Source organism: Ricinus communis, chromosome 10 (assembly GCF_019578655.1).
Source record: "Ricinus communis isolate WT05 ecotype wild-type chromosome 10, ASM1957865v1, whole genome shotgun sequence".
NCBI lineage: Eukaryota > Viridiplantae > Streptophyta > Magnoliopsida > Malpighiales > Euphorbiaceae > Ricinus > Ricinus communis.
Genome location: NC_063265.1, coordinates 20,208,742 through 20,222,319, shown reverse-complemented (window position 1 = coordinate 20,222,319; position 13,578 = coordinate 20,208,742).

Here is a 13,578-nt window from a genome sequence, read left to right as displayed (position 1 = left end):
AGACTCGTGATGGACAATTTAGAGATAAGAATGTTGGTGATTTTGTTGATGCTGATGATGATGGAAAGTGTCACGATCCCATCTGTGGGCTCATGACCGGTACTAGAGAATGGGTAGGTGTAAGGCCACTGAATTCCGTAGTAAGCCTGATACTCACTAACTCAATTAAATCTGATCTCATTTTACTGATGCCACAATTTATCTTAACCGTTAAATTTACATAATTAATTCGGTTTGCCAGAAGAATTAGACGAGACCTGAAACTACAAAAGATTACAACTAATATATATATACTATTTCTACTACGGAGAATCTAAGATTTTACAAATTAACATACCAAATCAATTACATCATCCGATGAGGAAGGAGTCGGGTTACTAGATAAGAGTCGCGGGAAGACTAACAGTAACAGATCTGAAAAACAGTAAAAAAAATTGAGACTGTCAATCTCGAGAGTGAGTTAAAATTATATATCCAAAAATAATTGCAAACACTTCAATAACACATTTATTTAATTTGAAATAAACATTGGGTCATGCTTAAATAAAATAGTTTTCACACACTACGGGATGGAGTACTTAAGTAGAACCCTAATCCCAACACTAACATCTCGATCGATTCTCAACACTGACATCTCGACTAATCTCAACTCTAACATCTCGAACTAATCTCATTCTAACAAAACTGGCGCCCAGAGTGCGAAGCTCGACCAGGGTCCTTAACTCCAGTCTGGTCACTTAATATTCACTATTAGCCTTAGTATTTCGACACTCTTATTCCAATAAGACTGGCACCCAGAGAGCGAAGCTCGACTAGGGACCTTACCTACAGTCTGGTCACTTAGGTTTCCAAATAAGCCGGCGCCCAGAGAGCAATGCTCGACCAGGGACCTTTACTCCGACAACCACACTCTACTAAGCCTAGAGAGTGATGCTCGACCAGGGCAAGTCCTAAACTTTCCTTCTTAAATTTACCCATTTACCCTTTTTCCATCACTCTCGGATTTACACTGGTACACTCATCAAACTAATATGTTCTACTGTCGTCCCATCCTGTATCATCATGCAATAATAAAATCAATGATAAAGGAAAGGATATATATATATATATAAATAGTAATCAAAAGCATGATATACATGAATACTAATTAAATGAATAATTTAAACTTGCAATCAAATAATCATAGTAGCTATCCAAAAACTATGCATGACACATGCATAACCGATATATGACTTTAACTCACAGCTTTGACGACCTCCTAGCTTTGCTCTGATGCCTTGGGTGGAGCGAACCGAACAGACGGATTATCTAATCACGGAAAATAATTTATCAATAACACTGAAACAATTGACAATTAACCCTAGGTCTAGATTCCTAGGATTGACTATCTAAGAATCTCGACTCGGGTAAATTCTACCGAAGATTCGACAAAACCTCCCCTATAATACGAACATTTACCTCCCGTAAAATGGGTACAGGATCTGCCAGAAAAACACTTTAAATAATCAACAAATTAATAAAATGGGAGTTGGGTCCCCAAGACTTCACTATTTTTCCTGACTCTCCCATACAACACAAATTACGACTATAGCAGGTAGTCCCACAATCAAATATTTTAACACACAAATATTATCTAATACTCAACACAAATCAATAAGCATATAATAAACCAGAGAATTCCAAAACCTACGGGTTAAAGAAAAATTACCGAGACGCTTGATCGCTCGGTCGACTCGCCTCCAGCCGCCGGAGTCCGATCGATGACTCGAACACACCATCGGACTTGAAATGACGCGCTGATGACGATCCCTACTTCTGATTTTTTGATCCGACCCCCGATCAATCGGAAGGATTCACGGACATTCTCGGCCATCGATTTGTAAACGGAGTCCAATCGCTATGAAACCGGTGCCATTGTGAAGCTTGAGTTGAGGAGAGTCCGTATACGTCCTCCGATCCTCCATCCCTCGCCGAAGCTCGTCAAAAAAGCTGAAAAATGCCGCTGCCAATACCTCGTCGGAACTCCCTCCTCCGTCCACTAAAAGGAAACCACAGTAGCCACAGCCCTCTCTTTTTTTTCCACTCCCTAATGCCGTCATTGGCCGCTAGACTTGCGGCCTGCCCCATCGGCCAGGAAGCCTTCCTCCCTTCTTCCTCTTCTCTTTCTTCTTTTCTTCTTTTCTTTCTTTTCCTCTCCATATCGGCTTTTGGTCCCTTAAATTTTCTTTCTTACCTTTTGGTCCCTCAACTTTTCTAATTACTAATAATTTCGTCTAGCAAAATTCCAATTAACCCTTAAAATTTTCTTTAGCCTTTCAATTAAACCTCTAATTATTTAATTTGTGCCAAATTAGAATTATTGAATATATATAATTACATATACACCCTTGCTTTTAAATGTAAAATTATCAAAAAGCCCTTGCCGGCATATTTAATTATAAAAATACAAAGATACAAATTTCCATTAAAACCCCATAATAATAAAATTATACTCTTAATCCTCATCCCAAAATAAATTTTCAATTTAGTCCTAACACACAATTAATTTAATTAATCAATTTGCTACTATTTTTCAACTTAAAATTTAATACCACTAGCTAATACACTTGTTCATGGGCCTGGGTACCCGCCCAGGCCCATACTTTTCGGGCCGGGCTTGGACAATATTTTTTGTGTACAAGCCCGTCCCGGCCCGAACCCACGAAAAGCCCGTACTCCTCGGGCCGGGCATGGGATTTATATAGAAATCCAAGCCCGGCCCGGCCCGGCCCGATGTCTAGTTTAGTTAGAAAAAATATGTCATACTCAGCGCTCAAACCTGTGACCTTCTACTTATAATTAAGTGCCTTATACTACTTAGCTAGTTATTATTTCTGTTTATAGTTTTGTTGTTATTAATAATATATAAATAAAAACAAAACCCTAAATGCAACTAAAATTTAGGATAATTATGTAAGATATGCACTCTGTAAACAACATACCATCTTCACCGCTTACATCTCTCCTTTCATTTCTACAGTTGTAAATCTGTTCCGGCTCCTTCTCCGTCTCCATCTTCGCCGCTACTACGCTACTACGTCTCTCCTTTCATTTGTTTGCTGTGCGTGTGCCTACTGACTGTGCTGATGGTTCCTACTCTGACTAAGGAGTTGAAGCCGAAACATATTCATCCGAGCTACTTTCCTTGTTGAGGAAAGGTAGGCTAATCCAGCAATAGGAGAAAGAACAACTCTTTCTGTAAAATAACTTTGGTAACTTTACCTTCCTTTTTTCTTTTTCAGAATTCTTCTTTGTATAATTTTATTTTTTCCAATCTTTGATCTTAATGTATGTTTTGAATTTCATAAAATTCGCATTTATTTATGCTGTTGAAAAACAAGACATGATTATGAATATGTTGCAATCTACAAATAACTGCAATAATGATCTAAGCCACAAATAACTGCAATCTACACTTATCAGAAAAAATAAGAGAAACAAAGTTCAAAAGCTCAAAATACGAATGCATGCTGCTGCTGCTGTACAAAAGGAGTTGCTGCCTATGTCCTTTTTTCTTATATATAATTTAGAATCGTAGTATTATTACTAATGGCTACTTAAGCAGAGAAGACACAGGCAACACAACAACAAATTTTGTTAGATTTTTTTTAAATTTCTTTGGTGGATTATAACTGAAATTTTTATTTGATTATTTAAATGGAAATCTAATATTTTATGTTTGTTTTTTTTTACGTAATGCAGATTAAAATTTAGTTCATGGCTGAAGAATAAAATTTCATAGTACCCGAAAATGACAAATATAAAGAGCTCATTGAGGATGGTTTTGCAGAATATGAAGTTTCCAAAAAGCGAGCAAAGACTACTTCATTTGTTTAAGAACATTTTGAGGTAATCAGAAACGATACAAATGGAGCTGACGCCAAAGCGAAATGTAAGCATTGTAAGTCTATTTTGGGTGTTGCTACAAAAAATGGAACATCACATTTAAGGCGTCATTTAACTAAATGCTCAAAATATGGAAATACAGATATTAAACAATTTCTTATAGGTAGTGAATTATTAACTGATGGGAGTAATTCTATAAAGAATTATAAGTTTGATCATGATGGATTGCGTCATTGCATTAGCATGTTTATTGTTGAAAGTTCTCATCCTTTTACTATTGTGGAAGAAAAAGGTTTTAGGCGCATGTTGTGTAAGGCATGTCCTCAATTTAGAGTATATAGTAGGCATACTCTAAAAAGAGACATTCTTTCTTTGTGTGTGAAAGAAAGGGATAACCTTAGAGAAATGATTTTTAATGCTCCTGGTAAAATTTATTTCACAACTGATAATTGGAAGAGTCAACATATAAAAGTTGAGTATATTTACATTACTGCTCATTTTATTGATGATAAGGGAAACTACAAAAGAGAATTTTGAGATTTAGAGCATTAGTTCCACCTTATGACGGCTTGTGTATAGCTGATGAGATTGAATTATTTTTATCTCAATGAAATTTGAAGCATAAAATATTTTCAATCACTGCTGATAATGCTTCTTACAATGGTACTATGATTTCTATCCTTAATGGTCGTCTCGTAACAAAAGAGTTTCTTATATGTAATGGAGAGTTTTTTCAAATTCGTTGTTGTGCTCATATTTTAAACTTAATCGTACAATCGAGTTTGGATAGTATCAGTAATATTATTAATAAGATCAGAGAAATTATGAAGTATATTGATAAATCACAGATACGTAGAAATTTTTTTTTTGATGTTGCAAAGAAAGTTTTCACTTAGATGTTAGGAGAAGATTTAGGTTTGATTGTCCTACGAGATGGAATTCGACTTATACAATGCTTGATAATACTCTTTACTACAAGAATGTGTTTGATTATTTTGGGAGTAGAAGTCATGTACTTAGATCTTATGAAATCTCAGAAATTGAATGGAAACATATTTCTATGATTCATAAATTTTTGAAGGTGTTTTATGAAGTGACAATTATGTTTTCGGCTCATAACACTCCTGCTTCAAATTTATTTTTTAGAGGAATGTGGAAAATCCATTCAAAGTTATTAGAAGTTGCAAATGAGCCATCTCACCTTCTATGCAACACCGCTAAGGCTATGTAACCTAAATTTGACAAATATTGGGCTAATTATAATGGAATTTTGAGTTGTGTTGTACTTTTAGATCCTAGATGCAAAATTAATTTTTTGAAGTATTGTTATGGTAAAATATATGGGAAAGACAAAATGGATGAGATGGTAGAGAAAGTTATGACTACCCTTTGTAAGTTGTTTGACGAGTATAGTTCTAGTATTGGAACTTCAAATGAGGAATCATCAAGTGGTGGCAATTTTGTTAGTGACATGAGGGATGAACAATTTGAAGATTACAAAGAATTTTTAAGTGAAACAACTACCATACATGGTAAGTCACAACTAGATCTTTATTTTGAGGAACCAACTCATAATTTGACTGAAGATTTAGATGTTTTGGAGTTTTGGAATAAAAGTTCAATGAGATATCCCGAACTCTCAAAAATGGTACGCGATGTTTTATCAATTCCGGTTACAAGTTGCTTCGGAATCCACTTTTAGCATTGGAAATAAGATCATTACCGCTTCTAGAAGTTCTCTTAATTCTAAGACTGTTCAAGCTTTAAATTGTCTCAAGCATTGGATTCGTGCGGAAGGTAATAAAAGTTGTTTATTTATAATTCAATATATTTTCTAAATTTTATTTTCAAAATTAAGTTTTATAATTGACTAACTTTTATTTTGTGAATTTTTATCTAGGTGATTTTACACCCAAATTTGAATCTGATAGCTCAAGTGAGGATGATATTAGTGATATTGATGGCGAAGAAGAAACTGAAATTATGGATTTTTAGGTAAGTTTATTATTTATATATTGATTTAACTTACTAGTTATTTTTATTAATATAAAATACTTATTAATTTAAATATTTTTTTGTTTTGTAGGAAATGTGAATTTGCCTTGAAGGAGTTTTCATCTATATTGTTGTTCTTTAATTTCAGTTTTTAGAGTTTTATTTAGATGGTTAAAAATATTAATTGAAGTTTGTATCTTTATTATCATGATGAACATGATTATTAGGTTTAAATTTTGAATATTTGTGTTGAAATTGGATTTAAATTTTGAATATTTTTGTTAAATTGTCGGCCGGGCCTGGGCTCGGCCAATGAACAGAGGTTTAATAGTTGGTCGGGCCGGGCCTAACCGGGCTCTTTAAAAAATTTCAGGCTCGGGCTTGGGTAGAGAGATATTTAAAAAATCTTCGGGCTTGCGCAGGCTCAGGCTTGTTCAAAAAAAAGTCAGGCCCGGCCCATGAACAGGTTTACTAGCTAATTAAAATACCAATTTCTCCAAAAATTCTTTTATAAAAACATCCTTTACAAATTCTTCCATAATTTCTCAATATATATAATTTTATTTATATATATATGCATTTGGAAAAAAATTTCGAATAACCAAAAATATAATTTATTTCTCAAAGAATTTACTTAATTAATTTCTTAAAAATTCAAACTAATAGGATATAGAAAATACTCCTTTATTTGTCTAGCATTAAAATTCAAAATTGCATTTAAATCATTTCAATTAAACCAAATAATAATAATAAAAATAAAGTTAAAATTAATTTAAATAAAAACTCATTTATTAATCATTATTAATATTATCTTTATTAAGGAAAAAAATTCTGGGTATTACAGAAAGAATTCAAAAGAAAAAGATAATGACAATATCATTTTACTATTTCTCTTAATAATTTATATTCTAATATTGTTATGTTTTGTTGTTATTCTAATAAGGTTTTTCTTTTATTTTTCTTTTGTTTTTCTTTACTCTGGTCATAAGGTTTATGAATTCAGAAATGTTGGAGGTCTTGGTGATGTAATGGAGGTAGATGATAAAAGAGTTGATGAGGTATGTAATAATTCTTTTTTTTAATTAAAAGATACCTCTGAGATATTTATAATGTACCTTTCATGTTTCCTTTTATTTATATATAATTTACTTTTTGGTGGTATTACAGAGTTATTATTTTTGTTTGCATACATCTTATGGAATATTTTCTTAAACATATTTTTAAAGAGTACAAAAAAAACACAAGATAATGTTGAGGATTTGATCAAAATGATGATGATGATAATCATGAGGAGGAAAAAGAAGAAAATGATGATAGTGATGAACAAGCAGAAGATGATGATGGCAATAAAGAGGAGAAAAAATGATGATGATGATGATGATGATAATAATGAGGGAGATGAAGATGTTGAAGATGATGATGATGAAAGGGATAATGATGAAAAAAGGAGACACTGTGATGATGATGGTAAAGGACCTGATAACATGATATTTTCTTGAATGAAGGTAATGTTAGTGTTAAAAATGTTCAAAAGAGTAATAGTAGTGGTGATAAGAGAGATGGAAAGGAAGCTGGAGAGGAAGGCGTAGTTCAATATACTGAAAAAACTAAAGTAGGTGGTGATGATGTTGATAATTACTCTTATTTTTATTCTCAGGTATTTTTTATTAATTATTTTATATATTTTTATTGATTTTTAATTTTTTTGTTGATGTATTGATATTATATTTTATTTAATTTTTCAAAGTATTAGTTAAAATTTTAATAGTCAAAATTCTAAAAAGGGAGGAGTTCAGTCTGATTCATCTTCATCTTTTTGATAATATTGATTCTAAATTTCTTTTAGAAGTTGAAAATGTTGTTAATGCTATACTTTCGATAAAGTCAACAAAGATATTTTTTTTACAAAAAGCTACTAATAATATACTACTTTTTCTCTATTTTAGTCTTTTTTTCTCTATATTAGTCTTTCATATAAAATGATACTATTATAATATCGTTAATATACTTTGTTCTCTTTTCATAACGAATTCATATGAAATAATACTGTTATGATATCCTTAATGTGCTCTTTTTTTTTAATTAGAAATTCTTATATAATGATACTGTTATGATATCTTTAATATACTTTTTTTCCTTTATTAATAATTCATATGAAATAACAATATTATGATATTTTTAAGTTATTATATTGATTATATTCTTAATCTTATTTTATTTTTATAGGCTGGTGGATTTGAAATTCTAAATATTCATCCTATTCAAGCTATTATTCCAGTTTATCCAAAAGAGATACTAGGCTTACCTTTTGCAATCTCTCTTTTTGAATAAATTTGGTTCATCAGGAGAAATTGATTTTTCTAGAACTGGAAAGAAAGTTGTGAAGAGATTATATCCTTTTGACAATAATATTGGAGAAGGTCCTAACTTTTTAGAACGAGAAGGTTTTGATGTTTGGATTAATGAAGGATTGAACAAGAAGAATAAGTATTTTTTTTCTTTTTATAATTACATTTTTTTGTTCTTTTAATTTTTTTTTTTTGTATTTATTTTGAATTTTATTTTTTGTAGGAAGAAAGTCTATGTTGGACAGAGTAATGTGATATGTCCTGATTTTGATTTTGGTTATAGTACTATTACTACAAAGATATGGTTTCATCAATTGGTTAATTCTGGTGAATTTCTTTTAGGATCTGTAAGTTTTTTTATTTAGCTTTTTTTTTTCTATACTTTTTATTATCTGTTAGATAAAAATATACTAAAATGATATTGATGATATACTATTTTTTTCTTATAATTAGTTATTTTATATTTTTCAGCATGTTGATGTGATACTCTATTATTTGAGAAAGAAGAGAAAGTCTTCATAATATTTGAAAGTAAATTTCACTACTACTAATGATTTCTTTGATTGTTGCATTTCTTTGCTATACGATCTTTACAAGAAAAAGAATGAATGTGCATTTGTTATTTCTTTGAAGTATGTGGTAGCTGATAATATAAAAGATTTCTTGATATACTGCAATACTCCTTGGATAGAACTTGACCATGTGCTATTTCCTGTCAATGTTAAAGCTGAGTCATTGAATTTTAGGACGATTAACTTCTAAGGATAGGTGCATTTATGTCTACAACTCTAGGAGACTTAGTCTTCATGACAAAAGAGCAGCTACAACAGTTGAGTTGTATTCTATTTTGTTACCATAATTTTTTTCAATTCTCGAATTTTTTGATTTTCGAAACGATATTGACACTGCTTCTGGTCCTTATAAAGGAAAATATATAATTGATTCTTTCATTGTTTCCATAGTTGATAATTTGCCTTGTCAAACTCCAAGATATGATTGTGTATTAGTTTTATTATTTATTATTTATATTTATTTTATTTTATTTATATTTTTTTAATTTTAATTAGTTGGTTTTTTTTTTTAGTGATTGTGATATTTTTATTCTTGCTTTTGCTAAGTTTTTTTGCATCCGATGTTGATATGTTTATTGCGAGATTTAATGTTGATGATCTTCATAGCCGGTATGTTGTTGCTTTGTACAATTATGCAAGGTTCAAAAAAGTTAATGGAGTAGTTAGTAAGACAAATGATTGTGGAAGATCTAAAGAGAAAAGATTTGAAATCAAAGAAAAATTAGTTAAAGATTAATATTTTTAGCTTTGTATATGTGTTAGTTTTTATGATTGTTTCATTCATATGGCATATGTTAAAAATATGGTTATTTTGGTTATTGGTAGGATATTATTATGATATTGGATATTTATTTTTTTACTTTGTTCGTTTTGATATATAGTTGTTTATTCATTATCAGAAAAATTATAAGTTTTGAGACATATACTTTTACTATACCAAATTTATTTTGATTATAGTTATATATGTTATACCATAGTTTTAATATACTAATAAGATACTTTTAATATATTTTCTCTTTGCTTAAATTGATATTTTGTAAATATATGGTTATGACTTTCTTATTATTTTAGATTATACTATTTTTGTTTTATTGAAGGAAAATATATGGTTTAAGATACTTTTAGAATACCAGTAAGATATTTGCAAGATATCATTTTTATATGCTCGAAATTTTTTTTTGTAAGTTGATAAACATTTATTTAAGTGTAATATATTTATAGAAGATATGATGCATTTATTGATTATCAAAATTATAAAATTAAATCAGAAGTTCCACCGGTCCTCTTATATTAGAGTTATAAATATCATAAGATATGATTAATATACAAAAAATATTTTTGTAGTATATTCCTCATATACTATTAATATAGTCATAAGATACTTTAATAATTTTTTTTTCTTTGGTTAACTTGATATGTTGTAATATGATAAATATTGATTTAAATCTATTTGATTTAGCAATAAAAGGTATCATGAATTTATTTATGTTGTAAAATGGAATAAAGAAAAAAGATAAAGAAAGAAGTTCTCACTTTTTCATTGTTCTATATTATTATGTATAATTAACTACTAATACTAGTTTTCTTTTATTAAAAATATATAAATATTTCAAGACACTTTTAATATATCAATAAGATATTTGTAATATATACTTTTTATTTGCTTAAATTGATATATAAATTTATAAACTTTGATTCAAGTCTAATAGATTTAGAGAAAGTATCATGGATTTACTGATTATAAAAGTATAAAATTTAGCAAGAAGTTCAAAAGTACTCTTAAAGTATGAAAGTATGAAAATATGAAAGTGACAATGAATAAATTCTATATTTCCTATAAAATTATTATTCTTTTAATTTTTTATTATTGTATTTCTACATGTCTTTTTGTTATGTCCAAATTGTCCATATTTTTCACAGCTGTTTTGCCTTGTAGTCTCCCAGGATGCTTTATTCTTATTTTCTTTGGTCCACCAGATTTAATCCTTCCTTCTGGTGGTAGAGAAATTTTATTTCTCACAATCTCTGGTACATTTTATATGCTTTCATTTACAATTGGAAAAACACTTGCTTTGTATGTAGACAACATTGTCTCTTTATTATAATAATGTGAACAATATTTATATGGATCCAGGTTATATTTGTTTATGATAGCTGATGTGTGAGGACATGGGATCTCGTTTGTCACAACCCCATCTGTGGGCCCGTGACCGGCACTAGGGAATGGGTAGGCGTAAGGCCACCGAATCCCGTAGTAAGCCTGACACTCACTGATTTAAACAAATCTCATCTCAATTAATGTTATTAATGCCACAATTTATTGAAACCATTAAATTTTACACAATTAATTTGGTCTGCCAAAAGAATTAGGCTAGACCCGAAACTCAGAAAATTTATAACTGATACATCTACTATTACTACTGCGGAGAATCAAGATTTTACAAATTAACATACCAAATCAAATTACATCACCCGATGATGAAGGAGTCGGGTTACTAAATAAGAGTTGCGGGAAGACTAACAGTCACGAATCTGAAAAACAGTAAATTGAGACTATCAGTCTCGAGAGTAAGATAAAATCATATATCCAAAAACAGTTGCAAACACTTCAATCATATATTTATTTAATTTGAAATAAACATAAGTCATGTAAAGACATACGTGTCATGCCATGCTTAAATTAAATAAAATAATTTTCACACACACCGGGACGGAGTACCACAGTAGAACACTAATATCTCGGTCAATCTCCATACTGACATCTCGGCGGACCTTAACTCTATCATCCCGACTAATCTCATTCTAATAGGACTGACGCCCAGAGAGCGAAGCTCGATCAGGGATCTTACCTCCAGTTCGGTCACTTGTCTTAGCCTTTCAGCTCTCTTAATTCAACAGGTCTGGCGCCTATAGAGCAAGCTCGATCAGGGCAAGTCCTAATCCTTTCTTTTTAAATTTACCTATTTACCCTTTTCCATCACTCTCGGATTTATACCGGAACACTCATCCAACTCTTATGTTCTACTGTCGTTCCATCTTGTGTTATCATGCAATAATAAAATCAATGATACATAAATTAATAGTAATCAAAAGCATGATACAAATTAATAATAATTAAATGAATAATTTGAACTTGCAAATAAAAAATCACGATAGCAAGTCAAAAATTTATGCATGACACACGTGCATAATCGATATATGACTTTAACTCACAGATTTCGCGACCTCCTTGCTCTGCTCCGGTGCCTCGGTTGGAGCGAGCCGAATAGACGGATTACCTAATCACGAAAAAATAATTTATCAATAACGCTGAACAATTTACAATTGACCTTAGGTCTAGATTCCTAGGACTGACTGTCTAAGAATCATGACTCGGGTAAATTCTACCGAAAATTCGGCAGAATCTCCCCTATAACATGGACATTTACCTCCGGTAAAATGGGTCCAGGACCTGACAAAAAATACTTAGAATAAATAATAATTCATTTTAACGGGAGTCGGGTCCCCGAGACTTCACAATTTTTCTGACTTCGCCACATATCACAAAACACAACCAAGGCAGGCAGTCCGACAATAAATATTTTAACACACAATATTTTCTAATATTCAACACAATTCAATAAACATATAACTTAATCAAGAAATTCTAAAATCAACGGGTCAGAGAATTACCGAGACACTTGATCATTCGGTTGACTCGCCTCCAGCCGCCAGAGTCCGATCGACAATCCGAACACATCATCGGACTCGAAACGAAGCGCTGATGACGATCCCCTCTTTCGATTTTCTGATCCGACCCTTGATCATCCAGAGAGATTTGTGGACGATCTCAGCCGTCGATTTGCAAACGAAGCCCGATCACCACGAAACCGGTGCCATTGCGAAGCTTGATCTGAGGAGAGTCAGGATATGTCCTCCGATCATCCATCCTCCGCCAGAGCTCGCCGGAAAAGCTGAAAAATGCTGGCTGCCCCTCCTAAATTCACTTCGCCGGATCTTCCGTCTCCGGCCACCACAGGCGTCGTCGTTGGTGCCAAAAGAGAGCCCTCCCAGAGAGGAGCCGATTGCCACCCGACTCGGCCAACCCATGACGGCCGAAGTCGCCTCTTCCTCGCGATTCCCTTTTGGCCGGCTTGTTTCGCGATGCCTTGGTAGGCATTGCGCCCCGGCTCGACCCGCTTTCCTCTTCTCCTCCACGCGTTCTCTCTCCCCGATCTCCTTTCTTTTCTTTCTCCTCTATATATTAGGCCCCTGAACTTTTTCCTCTTACCATTTGGTCCCTCAACTTTTCTAATTACAACAATTTTGCCCTGCAAAAATTCCAATTAACCCCCAAATTTCTTTAGCCTTACAATTCAGCCTCTAATTAATTAATTTGGGTTAAAATTAAATTATTAAAAATACACAATTATATATATATACCCTTGACCGACATATTTATTTACATAAATACCAAACATACCAATTTTCATTAAACCTCCATAATAATAAAACTATACTTTTAATTCTCATCCCAAAATAAATTTCCAATTAAATCCTAACACAATTAATTTAATTAATTAAATTGATAAATATTTTTCCAATTAAATTTAACACCATTAACTAATTAAAATATCATTTTTCTCTAATAATTCTTTTATAAAAATACCCTTTACAAATTCTTCCATAATTCTCCAATATATAATTTTATTTATATATATATATATATATATATATATATATATATATAAACATTTGGAAAAAATTTGAATAACCAAAAATATAATTTATTCCTCAAA